The sequence below is a fragment of the Gymnoscopelus braueri genome (assembly GCF_963280865.1).
Source record: "Gymnoscopelus braueri genome assembly, chromosome: 12".
NCBI lineage: Eukaryota > Metazoa > Chordata > Actinopteri > Myctophiformes > Myctophidae > Gymnoscopelus > Gymnoscopelus braueri.
The window spans coordinates 9,189,100-9,206,508 of NC_137614.1; the positions used below are offsets into that span (position 1 = coordinate 9,189,100).

The window sequence follows — 17,409 nt, forward strand, 5'->3', positions numbered from 1 at the left end:
TTAAATCAATGTCAACCCCCCACCCCCCTCTCTTTCTCCTATAGCCCCCCTCTCTCCCTCTTTCTAACTCTGGATCCCTCTCTCCTCCTCATCTCTCTCTCTCTCTCTCTCTCTCTCTCTCTCTCTCTCTCTCTCTCTCTCTCTCTCTGCGTAATGTCCTGCTCATTCGGGATCAAGGTCTGTCACTATTAAACACAGTGTGCAGACAGACAGTAATGGGTTGTAATAAGTGAATAATCGAAATATTTATGAAAATTTTATTTCCATTTCAATCAATTTAAAAACTCTCTCTCTCTCTCTCTCTCTCTCTCTCTCTCTCTCTCTCTCTCTCTCTCTCTCTCTCTCTCTCTCTAATCCTCCCTCCCCTCTCCCTCCCTCTCCCCGTCCCTCCTCGAGCATCCAAAAAAGGGGAGAAGGAGGAGGGAGGCTGGCTTGTTAACTTTATGGGCTCGACCCCCCCATACACTCTCACTCAGTCATTTCCTCGCTTTGGACTACAGAGAGAAGACTGCTCTCCTCTGACAGTGGCACACAGGCACACACACACACAGGCACACAGGCACACACACACGCACGCGCACACACACGCGCACACACACACACACACACACACACACACACACGCACACGCACACACACACACACACACACACACACACACACACACACACACACACATGACACACACACTGGTAACGGAGCTGCAGTCTGGATGTCAGAGGACCGGAGGAGGGAAACACGACCTTTACCCTCGAATGTGATCCATATATCTATACATTTATCACGAGGATAATTTTCTGTGAAGCCTCTGAAGAAAAGCACACTTCACTCTGCTGTGGGGGATTTGGAATTCTATTATTATTTATTTCCACTTAAAAAGGTAGGGAAGATACATTTTCTATTGTTTTGCTGCTTAGAGTTTCGATTAAAGTTGATATTTTTGGTTTTTGTTTGTTTTGGCTGATTTTGTTGACAGATCTTGTAAAGGGGATACTGCTTACGTTTTGCATATTTTCTATCATATTTTAGTCCTTTGCACTAGTCGGAACGGAACGTTAAACTAGACGGCATGTTAAACGTTAGTAAAGTTTATCGGCTTGTTTTCCAATACATGCTTCAATTCCATCACCTGTGTACAATTAACCTGTTGCATCACATTATGGAGCTGATGCTGACTGCTGTCTAGTTCAATATGTTCCCCTGATCAACAGTAGATGGCGCAAGGGATCACTTTAGTCTCTTAAACAAAAGCAAAACTGCCCTTACCTGTTGTATCCTAAATCCAAACTCTGAATGTACATAGGCACTTATGGTTTCTATTCATTTATTTATATATATATATATATATATATATATATATATATGTTTGTTTATTTATTTAGCCTCTTATCCTTACTTTAGGTGACTAATTAAGGCTAGCTATAGAGAAATATGCCATTCCAGTTGGATACAGGATAGGTGGGCACTAGGGACATCTGTGCATCTCAATGTAAAATTGGCTATTTTGTAAAAAAATCATGTAAAGTATATGTATGTGAACATGCACGGTATCAGACTTAATTTGTATCCTATAACTTATTGTTTATGCCCCAAAATGACTGGATATACAGGTTTTGTAGCAATTTGTAGCAATTGTAGAAATATTAGACCAAATTGTCGAATGTTTAAGCATGTTCTAATCAGGTATACTTTACTTCATTGGTTCTCAAAGTGGGGTCCGGGGACCCCCAGGGGTCCTTGAGGGAGTTAAAGGGGGTCCCCAGCTAAATGATTGATAGTTAGGAACCAAATGGACCCTTATGGGTCTGTAACTCTGAGAGTGTACAAATGGTCCATTTGTCAATTAACATTGATTTTACAATATAAATTGGGGTCCCAGAGATAGAAATGCCATTAAATGGGAGTCCGTAGCCTAATGCATGTCAAACTGGGGGTCCTTGAAATTAAAATGGTTGAGAATCACTGCTAGAGCCGTACAAATCTTCTCTTATGGGGGTCCCTGAGGCATATATCTTTCCAAATATTTAATTTTTTAACATTTTGGAAAAAATAGCCAATTTAACACCGAGGTGCCCACTCCTCCTTGGTGCCCACCAGTGTTGGAAAAGTTACTAAAACATAGTAATATATTACTTATATTACTTGTTTAAAAAGTAATATAGTTACTTTACTTATTACTCCCTGCCAAAAGTAATTAGTTACTTTACTAGTTACTGGAAAAAAGTAATATATTACTTTAAGTTACATATTACGTTAGTTACTTTCCAACACTGGTGCCCACTTATCCTGCTGCCTTCCAGTCAACCCAGTTTGTTATTTAGATTTGAAATTAGTGACCATTATAGTGTTTAGATATATTAATGGGATAGTTCACCCCCCAAATGACTTTTTCTTCTATCGATTACACACCCCATGGAGACTTGAATTCATGGAGTTTTCTTCGTTTTTGTCGCATTCCCAAGCCAATAATTTGATGACCTGCGGCGGCCCCGGTAGGAGACTCAAAGTGTCAACTTTGAGTCTCCTACCGGAGACATGAGTATCTTTCCGCCGTTCGTCAAATTATTGGCTTTTAAAACTAAAAAATCTCCATGAATTCAAGGCTTCATGGGGTGTGTAATCGATAGAAAATACGTAATTTAAGTAATAAGTAAGTAATAAGTAAAAACTATAACTATCCCTTTAATGCAGTGGTTCTCAACCAGTGGTCCGGGGACCATCAGTGGTCCTTGGGGGGGTATACCAGGGGGTCCCCAGCAAAATTAGTTAACATAGCGTCACAATCATTTTAACCACTTAACTTTGGCTATTCAAAAATCCTTGGCATGAAAAAGGTTGAAAACCACTGCTTCAATGTATTGAAATAATGATTCCATGAAGAACTGAGGCATCTTGGCAGACTCTTTCTCCCTGCTGCTCCTGCCCCTCCCTTGGCTTTTTGTATCCACTGTCCACACAGCCAGACACATACGAATACATACAGTGAGTGAATTACACAGATTTTCTGACTGCTCTCCTCCCTGTGGCCTCATTCTGTCTAGTGTTGGTGACCTCATACAGTACCCAGCGGTGGGTAAAGCTACCATGTAAGAGCCACATATAGGAATTAATTCATCCATCTTGGACCATGCAGTGTATTTAACTGTGAGTCATCATTGAAAAGACAGAGGACACACTGTACTGTATAACCTACTGTACTGTGGACTCTATGAGCAGACAGCTATACACACTGTCACTCTCATGCTGTCCTCCTGCCAAACGTCTTGTCTGTATGTCCGCCTGACTACTTTGAACTTGTTAGCCCCAGTGGTACTGGTTCCCAAACTTTTTAGTTGGAGACCCAAAAGAGAAATTTGATGTCCCCGGGACCCAAACGAGTGAAAATAGCAGATCTACAAGCTCTCCGCAACGGGTTGTAGAGCAGCTATTTTCACTTATTCTTAAAAGTTACATTTGTGGAATTTATTTTCATTTGTTTTATTGTATTACTGAAATTATTTTGAAAAATGTTTGAATTTGCATTTAATGTATAGGCTTTTATTTTTTATTTTTGTTGAAAATCTTTTGAAATAACCATAATAATTTTTTTAATTAACCAAAAAAGGGAGATATTTACTCGCGTCCCACAGAAATCGGTCCACAACCCAGAAATGGGCCCCGACCCACTGTTTGGGAAACAGTGTTCTAGGCTACAGTAGGCTACGCACGCTGATACCTGTCTGTTCTGTACATGTTTCTTTGACCTCTGACAGTGTACAAATAGCCTACATTCATGCTACACTCTCTGAGTTAAATTAACACAGGACTTTACTGTGTGTGTGTTTCTCATGCATCTGCGTCCCGACTCCCTATAAGTCATTACTGCAAAGAAATTATCATATTGTCATCCATCCATGTGTTACCTGTATTTGAGCCTGGTTATACAGCAAGGGAAACCAAACGTCTACCGCCCATCCAAAGGGGAATCTGTATCAACGGAGATATTGGGCTTCTGGGGTTCAGGCAGTACTATCCTGCCCCCCCCCCCCCTCCAAACACACACACACACACACACACACACACACACACACACACACACACACACACACACACACACGGAAATCTGATCCCAGACGAGCCCCCAAAATAACCATCTGGATTAATGGAAGACATTGGGCTTCTGGGATCCAGACAGGGCTACACTCTGCTTATACAGTATGTCTTCTCCAGAGTATCCACTGCTGCTGCACGTCTCAGATTGTTTCAAAGTCATTCTGTCATCATGGGTGATGCAAATCAGTAGCTTTTTTGCAGGCCAGTGTCTGTCATTAAGAGAAATACTTTCCTGGTGTTGGAGTTTTAAGAGAGAGAGAGGGGGGGGTCCTCACTTGGGTTATTATTATTATCATTATTATTATTTATTTGTTAGTGCTTGACAGGCAAGAAAAACAAGCGTGTGTTGCAACCAAATATAAAAATTAGGGAGTGGTATTAACACTAATTGCTCCATAACCGCTTGTGGTGAGTGAAAACGACGCAGCAGCCTATCCTAGCTTCAGTTCATGGCCTTTTACTCAACTGTGTGAATGAATTAAATGCTGCTGGCCTTACGTTTTGCCAAATACTTGTGTGCTCGTCTATATTGAATGAAAGGCTCATCTTCACACAAGCACAGACCCTGGGCCAGTCGTATATCTCCTGTCAACTGGTTTTTGCCTTTTGTTGCTCCCTGTTCCTCTGGTCTCTGCTCAGCTCTCTGGTTTAGCTTTAGCTCTGGGTCTATGCAGTGTTGAGAGGGCCCCAGCCACCACATCCAAGCTTGGCGGCAACAGGGAAGCTGCCAAACAGATCCTTTTTTTAGGGACAGCAGTCACCAAATTACAGCCACGGGAGCAGTTAACTCCACCCGAACGGTCCCAACTGGACCCGCCTAGCACTAACAGTAACAGTCAGGGAGCAGTGGGTACTGTGTATACATACGTGTATTGGTGTGTCTGAAGTGTACAGTATGTGTACTTGTTTTTTTTTATTAGGGAAGTGAGAATTTAGGAAAATGAGCCAAGAAAGAGAAGATTTGAGAAGGTTTTAATGAACTGCGTGTGCTGAGCTGTGCAGCAGTTTGTGCATGGATTTTTCCGATAAGTGCTTTTTAGACGGTGTTTGGGGGGTAATTCGTTACATAAGCAATGCATTACATAATGTTACTTTCATGCATAACAAAGTCATTTAATGCTTTTTAAATACAGTTACTTCAGAAATGCTGTTATTTAGGGTGTCCGGGTGGCGCAGGGGTAACGTTTCTGCCCACCACCGCAGACACTAGGGGTCTGAATCCGCTGTGGTGCAACCAGCTTGGTCAGCAGTTCCAGCGAACACCACTGGCTCTGTGCATAACTGTAGTTATGTATTTTCCAGAAGATGGTATATACCTAGCTCTGGTCCATAACCTTCTGGTACTTTTTAATTAATAGCGTTTAGCCATCAAGTCTTCCTCAGCGTGTTAAGAAAGTGGTCAGTGGTGTTGTGTGTACCAGGAGGAGGGACTGATAGACAGACAGACATGACAAGGACTTCAGCTGTCGGTAAAAAAAAAAGATATATTTTTTAAACGTGCAGCCCGCGTACTACCCATCCGCACCCCGCACCGTTGTCGGCTAGCACCGGTGTTCACGGGTTGGAAGCCGGGTGGTGAGGGAGATCTCTGCACTAATGACTCCTACAGGTTGTTCAGTGGGGTGTGGAATAGCGCGTAAATTACCTCCACACATGTGTCGAAGGAAGCCGAACAAAAATACGTTTTACTCTTATGTACCTGTACACAAGATGTAACAACAAAGCCCTTCAAATCTCTTCAAAAACCTTGAACCCCCTCTCAATGAAACGCCAGACTGTCAGGTGAAAAGAAGCGGCCATGTTGTCACGCGTATGGGAGGAGACACGTGGTTGTCTGTGCTCTCGCTGGAACCAATTGTAGGAGTTAACAGTTGACAAGGGACTGCAATATATGGGTAATCAGGGAATTGGCATAACAACTGCTGAATTGGAAGAAAAAGGAAAAGGAAAAAAATAATTGCCAAAAAGGAGAAATTCTGTTATTTACTGGTTTTTAAGCATCTAATGAGTTCATGCACACTAATGACAATGCAGTTGTGCAATTTAAAATAAAACGTTTCAAATATAGTTAGTAAGTAAGTAATTTTTTTTTATAAAGCACCTTTCGAAACAGTGTAACAAAGTGCTATACAATGGAACACAAGTTACAAACAGGGTATTATAGTACAAAATAGCGAAAAATACAATACAACAAGGATAAAAAACAAAGCATTGACCTATGTGAGTCAGGTAAAACTTCATTGGACAAAATGCTTACGAAACAAATGTGTTTTAAGCATGCTCTTAAAACCTTCGAGCTTCGACAGACTCAGCATTTTTTAAAGCCAAGGGAAGGGCGTTCCACGGTGTGGGAGCAACCACTGCAAAGGCCCGGTCACCCTTTTTTTTTTTGATTGGACGCGGGTATCTTCAGAAGGCCTTTGTATAGGTATTTGTATATAACCAACGACAATAGAGAGGTGCTGCAAATTGTGAATTGTCTGTGTCATCATGACATTGACATTTAGACTGCTAAGATAGTGTTTAAATGCCAATACAATTATTGCAGCATTTTTCCTCTATTCCATTTGCCTACTTTCTTCCAATTAATGTTATGCCGAGTGCACAAGCAAATGTGATGCAAAAGTAATAATTGTCATTATGCATTACTTGGCACAGAAAGTTTTAACATTTTTATGTAACTTATTACTTTATTGAAAGTAATATGTAATATGTAATGAATTACATTTTGAAAGAAACCGCTCCCAACACTGGTCTTACAGTAGATGTGATGTACTGTACTGTATTTTTTAAAACACAGTAAAATCCTCAGTGTTAATTTATCCCTTTTGTAACTCGGCACCAGGCACAAATGTAACCATATGGACCCGTATAAGATCCATTTGGTCACATTCGCACCTGGTCTTCCACATAATGCGAAGGGTTTTGAAAAACAAAACCCAGCAGCAGCACAATGCCAGTCACGATTTGACTTAATCTCTTCAACCTGGCATTGACCCCCGTCAAGCGGCTGTGCTCAGTTCCAGGGCCGCGCTCCATGTGATCTTAATCAACTGTGAGTGTTGACGTGGCTGCTGCCAATAAAACCCAGCCGCTTGTGGTGGTGGTGCCCAGCTGGCAGCCTGATGGAAGGCCTCAACACCAACCTTGCCCGTTTGCTCATTCAGCTGCCAATGCAAATCACGGTCTCTCTCTAGGGCTGACGGGTTAATGGAAGAACAATCAAGTCAGCGATAATGAAAGGCTAAAACTAAAATGATGACGCCATTGGAACTTATATGATGCAATTTATACTCTTGTGTTCAGCCATGCCTCATAAACAGATAGATAGACAGATCAGGTAGATCAGTGGTTTTCAACCTTTTTCGTGTCAAGGACCCCCAAATTGACACATAATAGCCCACGGACCCCCATTTGAAAAGATTATGCCAGGGACTCAACCATTTTGATTTCTTGGGGGTCCAAATCTACACTGTATCATCATCATTGGTGTTCATTTAACTCTGAGAGTGTACAAATGGAACCAAATGGACCCGTTAGGGTCCATTTGGTTCCATTTGTACACTCTCAGAGTTACAGACACATAAGGGTCAATTTGGTTCCTAACTGTAAATTTGGCTGGGGACCCCCTGGAACCCCCTCAAGGACCACTGGTGGTCCCCGGACCACTGGTTGAGAACCACTGAGATAGATAGATAGACAGATAGATACAGTAGATGGATGTAATTTAGATAGCATGTTATGTAGACAGATGCCAGGTCATTTGTAGACCCGGCATCCCATAGTGTGTATGGTTTCAATGTACAGATTATAGACTTTTTGATATTATACTGTTCAGACTGATGATAGGTTCTTGCTTTACCTATGATCCTAGATTACTATTTCTATGCATTTGATGCATTACCTCGGGGTTTCCTTGCTTACCGTAAATCGCTCTGCTAAATGCTTAAATTGCAAATTGATGGATCGATGGATAGATCCAGTGGTCACATTGAGTCAGTGTTCCAGAGCTCTGTAAATGTTAACATGTTTCTGTGGCTTTTGCAGGGCTGGTGCTGCTTACGCCACTTGTTGAGATTCATTGGGCATACTGTATTTCCTCAGCGTTATTGTGTGTGTGCACTCTGACAGAATACAATAGAACAGAGCTCAACTGTCCTCCCATGAAAAAACAAATCTACATCCACAGGCAATTTCAGGGACAAGAATGCGCAGCAGAATCCTCCATGCGAACTCAGAAGGCATAAATAATGGGGCCGTGACAGGTCCAATTCGTACAATTTCAGAGTTAAAATAACGCTGAGGATTTTTGCTGTATGTGTACATTCTGTAACTGATTAAAATATCAAAAGCCCAGAACGTATAGATTCATTCATAACCAAATCTCCACAGATGAGAAAAGCTAATCCCAGTATGACACAAGGTTATGAGTCCTCAAAGCTCCAGGGTTTAACTTGCATTTGGAACAAAGCTTTCCCCTCTTGCGTGCTCGTTGGCATAGCGGGGGCGCAGTAACCACGACCATATGACAACAACTTCTAACAAACAGCCGAGGGGTGGTACAGAGGTGATAGTGCCTTCATTTATCCAGCCCCGAAAATAGCCGACTAGCTGACAAGCTGACAACGTGTCGCGCTCCGACGCGTTGTGAGCTTGTAGATTGGCTACCTATTTTCGAACATCCTCTCGCTTTTGGCTGTGGTCTGGGCTTGACCAAACATCTCTGCAACCACGCATGGGATCTCAAGGAAAAACAAAGGTTATTGTTAGCGACACGGCGAGTATATGTGGTGAATGCATGTTCTGTCTTCACAAAGCTTCACAAAAGGCAAAGGTCGACCTTGTGGTGAACCCCAGCGACATCAACGCAATTGAGGCTGAAGGATGGAAGGGCAGGCTGACATATAACCACCAGTTGATGGATGGTTCGTATTGGAAATGTAAAGATGATCTCTGTCTGGGAGTGTGGGAAATTTAAACAACCGTACACCAGTCGGGCATATAGGCCAAGTCATTATGGTAGCTTTATACATGCCAGGTTCTCTTATTATCAGCCAGCATCCTTGTTTATCTTTCTCTCTCTCTCTCTCTCTCTCTCTCTCTCTCTCTCTCTCTCTCTCTCTCTCTCTCTCATTGTTGTTCTTCTGTCTCACCACTTCATCTTCCCCTTAATCCCCTCTCCTTCTCACTACGATTACAATTTAAAATGTTGGCAATTTATAGCAGACGTTCTTATCCAGAGCGACTTACAGAATGAAGTCTCTAATCCAAGTATTATAACACTGGAATTCACCTCTTCATGAAAAAAAAACAATCTGTCTGTTGTCATAGTTACCTGTTTTTACTGCTTCAGACGGAATCGGGTGGTTAGGAGTTCAAATAGTCTGAGAGAGAGAGAGACAGACAGACTGTGTGTGTGTGTGTGTGTGTGTGTGTGTGTGTGTGTGTGTGTGTGTGTGTGTGTGTGTGTGTGGGGGTGGGGGTGGGTGTGTGTGTGTGTGCATATAATTCCCACCCAGGGAAGGAGTTCACACACCTTTGACATACATAGATGGGGAATTCACCCACTTCTCATTTGTTTTATTGGAGGAAAGCCGACGTGTCGTCGGGTAGGAAAGGGAAAGGCAGACATAGAAGCCTTTGTTTCCTGGAGTGGTTGAAGTAACACTTCATTTGGAAAGTGGACCGCTCGGTTCTGGTTGCTGCTGCTGATCGCATGTCTGTCCAACATTGTGTGACGTAAGCATGGGCCTCATTTCACCATGTCATCAGGAGGAAAGCGCTTCATCTCTCACACCCTCGTTCCTCATGCACGCTCACACTCACGCACGCATGCACGCATGCGCATACGCTCACATGCACGCACGCTCACTCACACGCATGCTTGCACGCATGTACGCACGCCACAAGCACATCTTCCTCCTCTCCTCACCCTCTCCTTGCCTTTCCTTTAAATTTACAATTTTACAATTTTGCCATTTAGCAGAGTGACTTACAATAAGCAAGGCAAACACATGCATCAAATGCAGAGAGACAGTGTAGTGCCTCAGTAAACTAGGATCACAGCATCAGTCTACAACAGGAGTCGGCAACCTTTTTGACATGAAGTGCCAAGTTTTCATTTTCTTGATAGTCAGTGTGTAGGGCATTCACGAATAGTGATTTTTAGCATTCGAATTATTCGACCTATAAGTATTCGAATATTCGATTAATCGATTTGATTAAAAAAAAAAATATTAAAAAAATAAATAAAACGTTTTTTTTTTTTTTTTCTATGGCATTGATGACTCGACTCAAGGAATGCGAGTTGACGTCACACCAGAGCTCACAGCTGCGTGTCTGCTGTAGAAAAGCCACTAAAAAAGAAACCCCCCCCCCCTTTTTTTTTTTTATTGAATAATCGAATAGTGATTTGATAGTCGAATAGTCGGTTTGATAGTCGAATATTCGAATATTCGACTATTCTGTTAATGCCCTAGTGTGCCATCAACATTAAATTTGAAATATTTTCTTTCACACCAGGACGTATGATCATTAGACACCTATCTCTCAGACTAAGGGCCCCATTCTCAGGCCAAAAATTCCCCGTTAAATCGGGATAATGGACCTGCGCCGCCCCAATAGGTTATTCTAGCACCTGCTCTACCCGTCACCATTATGCCGACGCCGTTATTTGCGCGTGGAGGTGTGCCCGTGGGCGTGTTGTTGCTATATCCCCCACATTGCAATTCTACAGACACACATGGGTACGGCTTGGGGACGGGGGATAGTGGATTCTAGAAGCACCCGCTGGTTTATAAAATCACCCGTCAAGTGCACACAGACACTACAATGGCTTTGTGCGTTGGACCATGAGCCGTGTTGCCAGCCTTGGAGAGAAATAAGCAACGCAGTCCGCAGGTCTATGAAAACAAAAAGAAGCAACTCTAAGGCCACATGAGCACTTCAAACTACTAACTAGAGCTTTCATATCCCCTAAATATTTCAGCCCGGCTCGACTAATAATTGACAAATTAGACCCAGCCCAGCCCGTCAGTCATTTTTCTAAAGAAGCCTTATTTCTCATTAAATCTTGGTAATATATGAATGATCTGTGTGTGAAATGCGCTCTTTCTTTATACAAACCCATGCTCGCTCACTCTACCGCAAATGCCTCTCTCTCTTTGTACAACCCCATGCTCACTCTACCGCAAATGTGCTCTCTCTCTTCATATAAACCGATGCTCACTCTACCGCATATGCGCTATCTCTCTCTATACAACCCCATGCTCACTCTACCGCATATGCGCTATCTCTCTCTATACAACCCCATGCTCACTCTACCGCAAATGTGCTCTCTCTCTTCATATAAACCGATGCTCACTCTACCGCAAATGCGCTATCTCTCTCTATACAACCCCATGCTCACTCTACCGCATATGCGCTATCTCTCTCTATACAACCCCATGCTCACTCTACCGCAAATGTGCTCTCTCTCTTCATATAAACCGATGCTCACTCTACCGCAAATGCGCTATCTCTCTCTATACAACCCCATGCTCACTCTACCGCATATGCGCTATCTCTCTCTATACAACCCCATGCTCACTCTACCGCATATGCGCTATCTCTCTTCATACAAACCCATGGTCACTCTACCACAAACGCCACCACCACTCCCAGCGGGGTCATTTTGATTCTATGACGGCTGCCGTCTAGTTATCATCAGTGCCAGTGTTGTGAGGAAAAACAACTAACAAGCAACCAGGTCTAGGAAAACCAGCCCAAAAGAAGCGAGTCAAGCGACTATGGGCCACATGAGCACTCTAACATATACATCAGCTATTTGAAAATAGCAGATCTACAAGCTCACAACGCCTCCCATGCAAACGCTACGTTCATGACCCCCCAAAATAACCATATTTGAACTGGGGACCCCCCCATTTTGTTTGACTCGGTTCCACAGATAAATATTGTGAAAATAGCAGATCTACAAGCTCGCCAGGCGTTGGGTGCTCCATTGTGGTCTCGACCCACAGGTTGAGAACCACTGCATTAAAAGCTCCAAGCAAGTTACATGTCTAGTATGTTGTTGACCACGTAATGTAATGTTTTTGGTTTAGTGATAGGCTACTCCGTGGCGCGCGCGCGCCTCATTGTATGCTGCCCAAAATAACAGATCTGTAACTGTCGACACGACATGACGCAGCGCCGTTGATAGCTTGTATGTCTGTTATTTTGGGTAGGCGACGCACATACGCATCGCAGCAATGTGTCTGGGTTTGAGAGGCTTTGATTGATGTAAACTTAAAGTTTAGCTCTGTTCGGGATTACTGAACAAAGGTGGATGATGAAAGATAACGGGGACAATATGGATGTAAGTTAACTTTGCGTCACTTCAGAGGAAACTATGGAGCAACTTCAGAGATGTTTACACACCCCTGGAATCCATTAGAACGGTGGAAATAGAACGATAACAGCCAACGTGAGTACATAGGCTATAGACCTTTCCTAAAACTGTCCAATTTATTATACCCATGTGCTACTGTTTGTCTGTGTACCACGTAGGAGCGTTGTCGCAACATGATGTAATTAATTATTTGGGAGCAGCCAGTGTGTACCAATAGTATACATATTTTAAATGGCTTTCATATACTATTCCGGATCTGACTAATATGACAAGCTTATTGTGAACACAATAGGCTACAAATAAATATAAAAATGTATTTGGATAAAAAAAAAAAAAAGAAGGAAAACAAGCCCAATGTGGCTTATAATAATCAGACCAGGCAACAGTGCAGACAGGTAGATAGGCTAGAGCATATATTGGATCGGGATGACGGCTAGCGCAGTCTTCTCTTAAAGGCAATGGCTTCTGGCACGGTGATTGGTTTTATCATTGTAACGCCCAAACCACACCTATGCATAATGTAACGGGTAGCTCAGGTGTTTGGCGGGTTTGGGGGGTGCCATAGAATACCGAATTTTGCGGGGAAACGCCTCTTGCCTAGTCCGAAATCCCTAATTAGTGGTTTGTTCAAATCTGGCTCTGAATAGAGCCCTAACTCCCTGGTCAGAGTTAGGAGTTTGAATGAATGTAGAATTATGTGCCGGATGTAATTTGTATATAGATGTGAGGGGACTTCATCTAACTGACTACGTTTTTTGACTATTTAATTTTCAAAGAAAAAATACCTCTCTCTTACACTTATGCCAGTGTCAATGTTGGCAATGTTTACAATATAGCCTACTATCAAAAAATAATCTGTACATTGAAACTTCCTCTCCTCTCCTCTCTTCTCCTCTCCTCTCCTCTCCTCTCCTCTCCTCTCCTCTCCTCTCCTCTCCTCTCCTCTCCTCTCCTCCCATGTCATTTTGTACAGTATGCTTCCCACTTTTCCTTCGTGTTTCCCGTTCTCTGCACTCTATGACCCACACACATACAACAACCGCGCCTCTAAGACAAACAACAGCGCATGGATCAGGAATAGCCGTCCATCCATTATACATCTCTCGGCATTTAGGATGCATGGATGGAGAGAGGGAGAGAGGGAGGGAGGGCTATAACAATTATGATTGGTGCCTTTGGGTTTGTTTTAGTCTCGGGCCGGATGTTTGGTGGTTCCCAGTGCCACTGGAAGGAGAAGAGAGGAATTCATATATACATCCAGCTGAGGCCGATAAGGTGGCTATTACAGCCAGAGAGGCTGCTTGATTGTGGCATGTAGTTTAGTCTTATCAACGAGTTGTGTTTACGTACAGTGTAGCCTTAGTCTTCATTCCTGAGTGATGATAGGCTGGCCTCCGCTTGTTTTTTTCACCTCTTCCTCTCTCGTCAATCATAACATAACCTATGGTCAGTCCTTTGGTCTGACCAATGGCTCGATACGGTTGGTTTTCTGCGCTTAAAATTAGGGCATGGGGTGTACCGATTTTATCTTTATCACAAGGTTTCCGCAGCTGTTGGGCGGAAACCTTATTATGTCCAAAACCGTAACTTTTCAGAAAATGGAAAAAGAAATGAACATCTGTGTTCCAATGGATCCAATCAATATACAGCAGTTATTATTTAGTCTCAAGCTAGCTCTGGTTAATACTTTTACATTGATTAAATATTTATAAAACCCACAAACGGATTTCAAAATCGCATCCCTATTTTGGGCATGAAATGTTCTAAATGTTCTACAATCTCACAGCGTGCCGCATCGTGACACGTTTTGAGCTTGTAGATTGGCTATTTCCTCTACTTTTGCACTACACTGTCATATGATAAATGATAAAATAGGGGCTTCATTTATGAAAAAAAGAAAAACATAAAAAGATGAAATATGGATATTATTCACTATAGATTGTTTTGGTTTGGGCAATGATTTTCTCCTTAGAAAATGAAGGCGTGCTGTGCATGTTGCATGTTTATGACACATAAATTCCATTCTAATGGCTTCTTTGGCAGCTCTAACAGCCCTATAGCTTGCATGACTGCAAGCATATTATATATTATGGGCCTCAGGCCTCTGTGTTTAAAAAACATGGTTGGTTTTGTTTTTGACGCATGAGAGCAACTCGGAATTGGATTCGGCCGACTGAGCCATGGGAGTAGCAGTCTTCAGCTTTCTATACTTACATCTACAGCATGACAATGAGTACAGATATTATGTATGGTTTCTATTTATTTATCAGTGGTGGAAAAAGAGATCAAATATTTTACTTAAGTAAAAGTATCAATACTGCAATGTGGAAGTACTCTGTTACAAGTAAATGTCCGGAATTCAAAATCTACTACAGTACAAAAGTATTGGCATCAAAATGTACTTAAAGTACCAAAAGCAACAGTACCTAAATGTTTGAAAATAGCAGATCTACAAGCTCACAACGCGTCGCGATGCGACGCGTTGTGAGCTTGTAGATCTGCTCAAATAGCCTACAGTATGTATAAAATAGGGCTGAAGTGGTTAATGTATGTTTTATAATGTAATAATTGATATCAGCAAAGTAACTAGTAACTAAAGTTTTCAAATAATTGTAGTGGAGTAAAAGTACAATATTTGCCTCTGAGATGTAGTGGAGTAGAGGTAAAAGTATAGACTATTGGAAATACTCCCGTAAAGTAAAAGTACCTCAAAATTGTACTTACAGTAAGTACTGTAAGTACTGTAAGTACAGTACTTGGGTAAATGTACTTAGTTACTTTACACCACTGTTATTTATTTATAGGAGTGCTCCTGCATGCAGCTTGTATGTTCTCTGTGTGTCTCTCAGTGTACACAGGACACTATATATCACATGTGCGATACAGGCTATTCGTGCCCACGGGCTACATTCTTCTGGCCAGACTGTTAGCCAGCCAGTGTTTTTTCAGCAGTATGGTATAATTTCCACGACTATTTTTGTGGCAGGGAGGCAGACTGCGAGGGCTGACGCTCATTCGTGCCGACCAGGTCCGCACATTATGCCCAGACACCGTGTTCCCTTGTGTTTATGTTCTTAACCACTTTCAACCTAGTGGCATCCCTATTTTGGGCATGTCATTATTGTCCAAAAGTGTGATTTTCTTCAAATTTTCCACTTTAAAAAATAATAAAAAAGCAAATCTACAAGCTCACGAAATGTCATGTTGTGATGTGCTGTGAACTTGTAGATCTGCTCTTTTCATGCTGCACCGTCATACAATGAAGTATAATAGGGCGGTGGTTAAATAATGATTTTTGTCTAGTTTGTGGGGACAGACTTTTTTTTTTGGTCAGCAGAAGCAATGTTTGGAGTGTGATGACAGCAGAACGATGGCAGGGCATTCTCCCACACACTTTGCATGTCTGCGGACATTTGTTTGGACTTGTCAGATTGCACAAATGTTTCCCCCTATAATTCTAATGTGTTTATGTACTGTACTACATCTGTTGAAATCCGGATTCAGGGCTTCTGTGCACAGTATGCGAGGCTACACACAGTCAAATCCAGAGTGTTAGTTTAAATTAACACACTGTGGTGCCCTGCTTTGTGTGCGACGCATTGTTAGCTTGTAGATCCGCTATTTTTGCTGAATGTTTGCCCCCAGAATAGAGATGCAAGGATTTAGAGCTTCTGGGACTCCCTACCAGCTGTTTCACCTGGATGGAACCCCCAAGCGAGACGCCAGGTGAGCGAGTGGCAACGCCGAGCAGCCAAGGACCTTGAGCACAGGGTTGCCCACCGTCCCTTGAAATAAGGAGTCGTCCCTTATTTAGAAACTAAAAGACGTGTCCCCTATTGAACTGATAAGGACTTTGTTCCTTATTTTTAGGAATCAACCGATGATACACATCTTACAAGTTCAAACAGCAATATCGTAAGTGACGTGTCCTTTATTTTTCTTAGAAATAAGGAACACCCAGCCGTATCCCTTAATTGAATTTTAGGTAGTTGGCAACCTTAATTGGCATCGACTGGCGTGCCATTTGAGGTGCAAACCGATAGGGATACATTCGTTTTATAGTATATTAACGTGAACGTGCCGCGAACGTGCATCAGGCACACAACACTGTGTGTGGCGCAGTCCTTAATACTTAGGGGGGCTGTGCGTCGGGGGGGACTCCTCGCGCCCGATTTTTTTTGTGATTTTTTGGGGGTTTTCTGTGTTTTTCCCCACACAAAAAGGCAGAAAGACAGTGCAAACACCAGGTTGAAGTTCATCCATGACCGTAACAGACTGCTATGATCCATAAAATATATATATATATTATAAAAAATAAAATAAAATAAAACTTTTTTTTTCTTTTTTTTTTTTTTCTTCCCATCACCAGGGGGGCTGCTCCCATCACCAGGGGGGCTGCAGCCCCCATAGCCCCCCCCTTCCCGCGCCACTGGGCGCAGGACATTTTAAAACGGGTTATGGTTACAGCTAAAAAATAACTTGTGTTTAGAGAGTCCCAGCAGCTCCCTGTGTGCTCATCTGAGCCATCTGAGCAGCATCCATCTGTTGGGTAGATGTAGAAAAGTAATTCCCCCTCCCTCCCCAGGGGACCAGTAAATACTCCCTTTGTTTCCCTTAAGGGCGCTTTCACACTCAGGTCCCGGGTGCGCATTCCAGACCGCTTGGCTAGTGTGATTGTAGCGAATCGACCCGCGAAACGGATCACCGTTCCGTTCCCGAAACCACCTCGGGAGGCAGTCTCGGATCCGAATCATGCGTTTTCGGGTACGGTAGCTGCAATGTGAAAGCAAGCGTACCGTTAGACGGAAGTGGCCCGCTATTTGGAATAGGTGACGGTATATAAACTCGACAAAAACAGCCAACAAAAACACAGCTCTTCTAGCCGGTGCTACTGAATGAATGAAAACGCCCCAGAATGCATTGTGCAC

General features: G+C 42.7%; 1 protein-coding gene across 1 annotated transcript in view; it reads left to right on the forward strand.

The window, feature by feature from the left end:
• Positions 1 to 498: 498 nt before the first annotated feature.
• bgnb (biglycan b) overlaps positions 499 to 17,409 on the forward strand; it is a 45,650-nt gene continuing 28,739 nt past the window's right edge. Inside the window, exon 1 of the mRNA XM_080444848.1 lies at positions 499 to 880. The gene's annotated coding sequence lies outside the window, so the exon portion shown is untranslated. The remainder of the gene's footprint in view (positions 881 to 17,409) is intronic.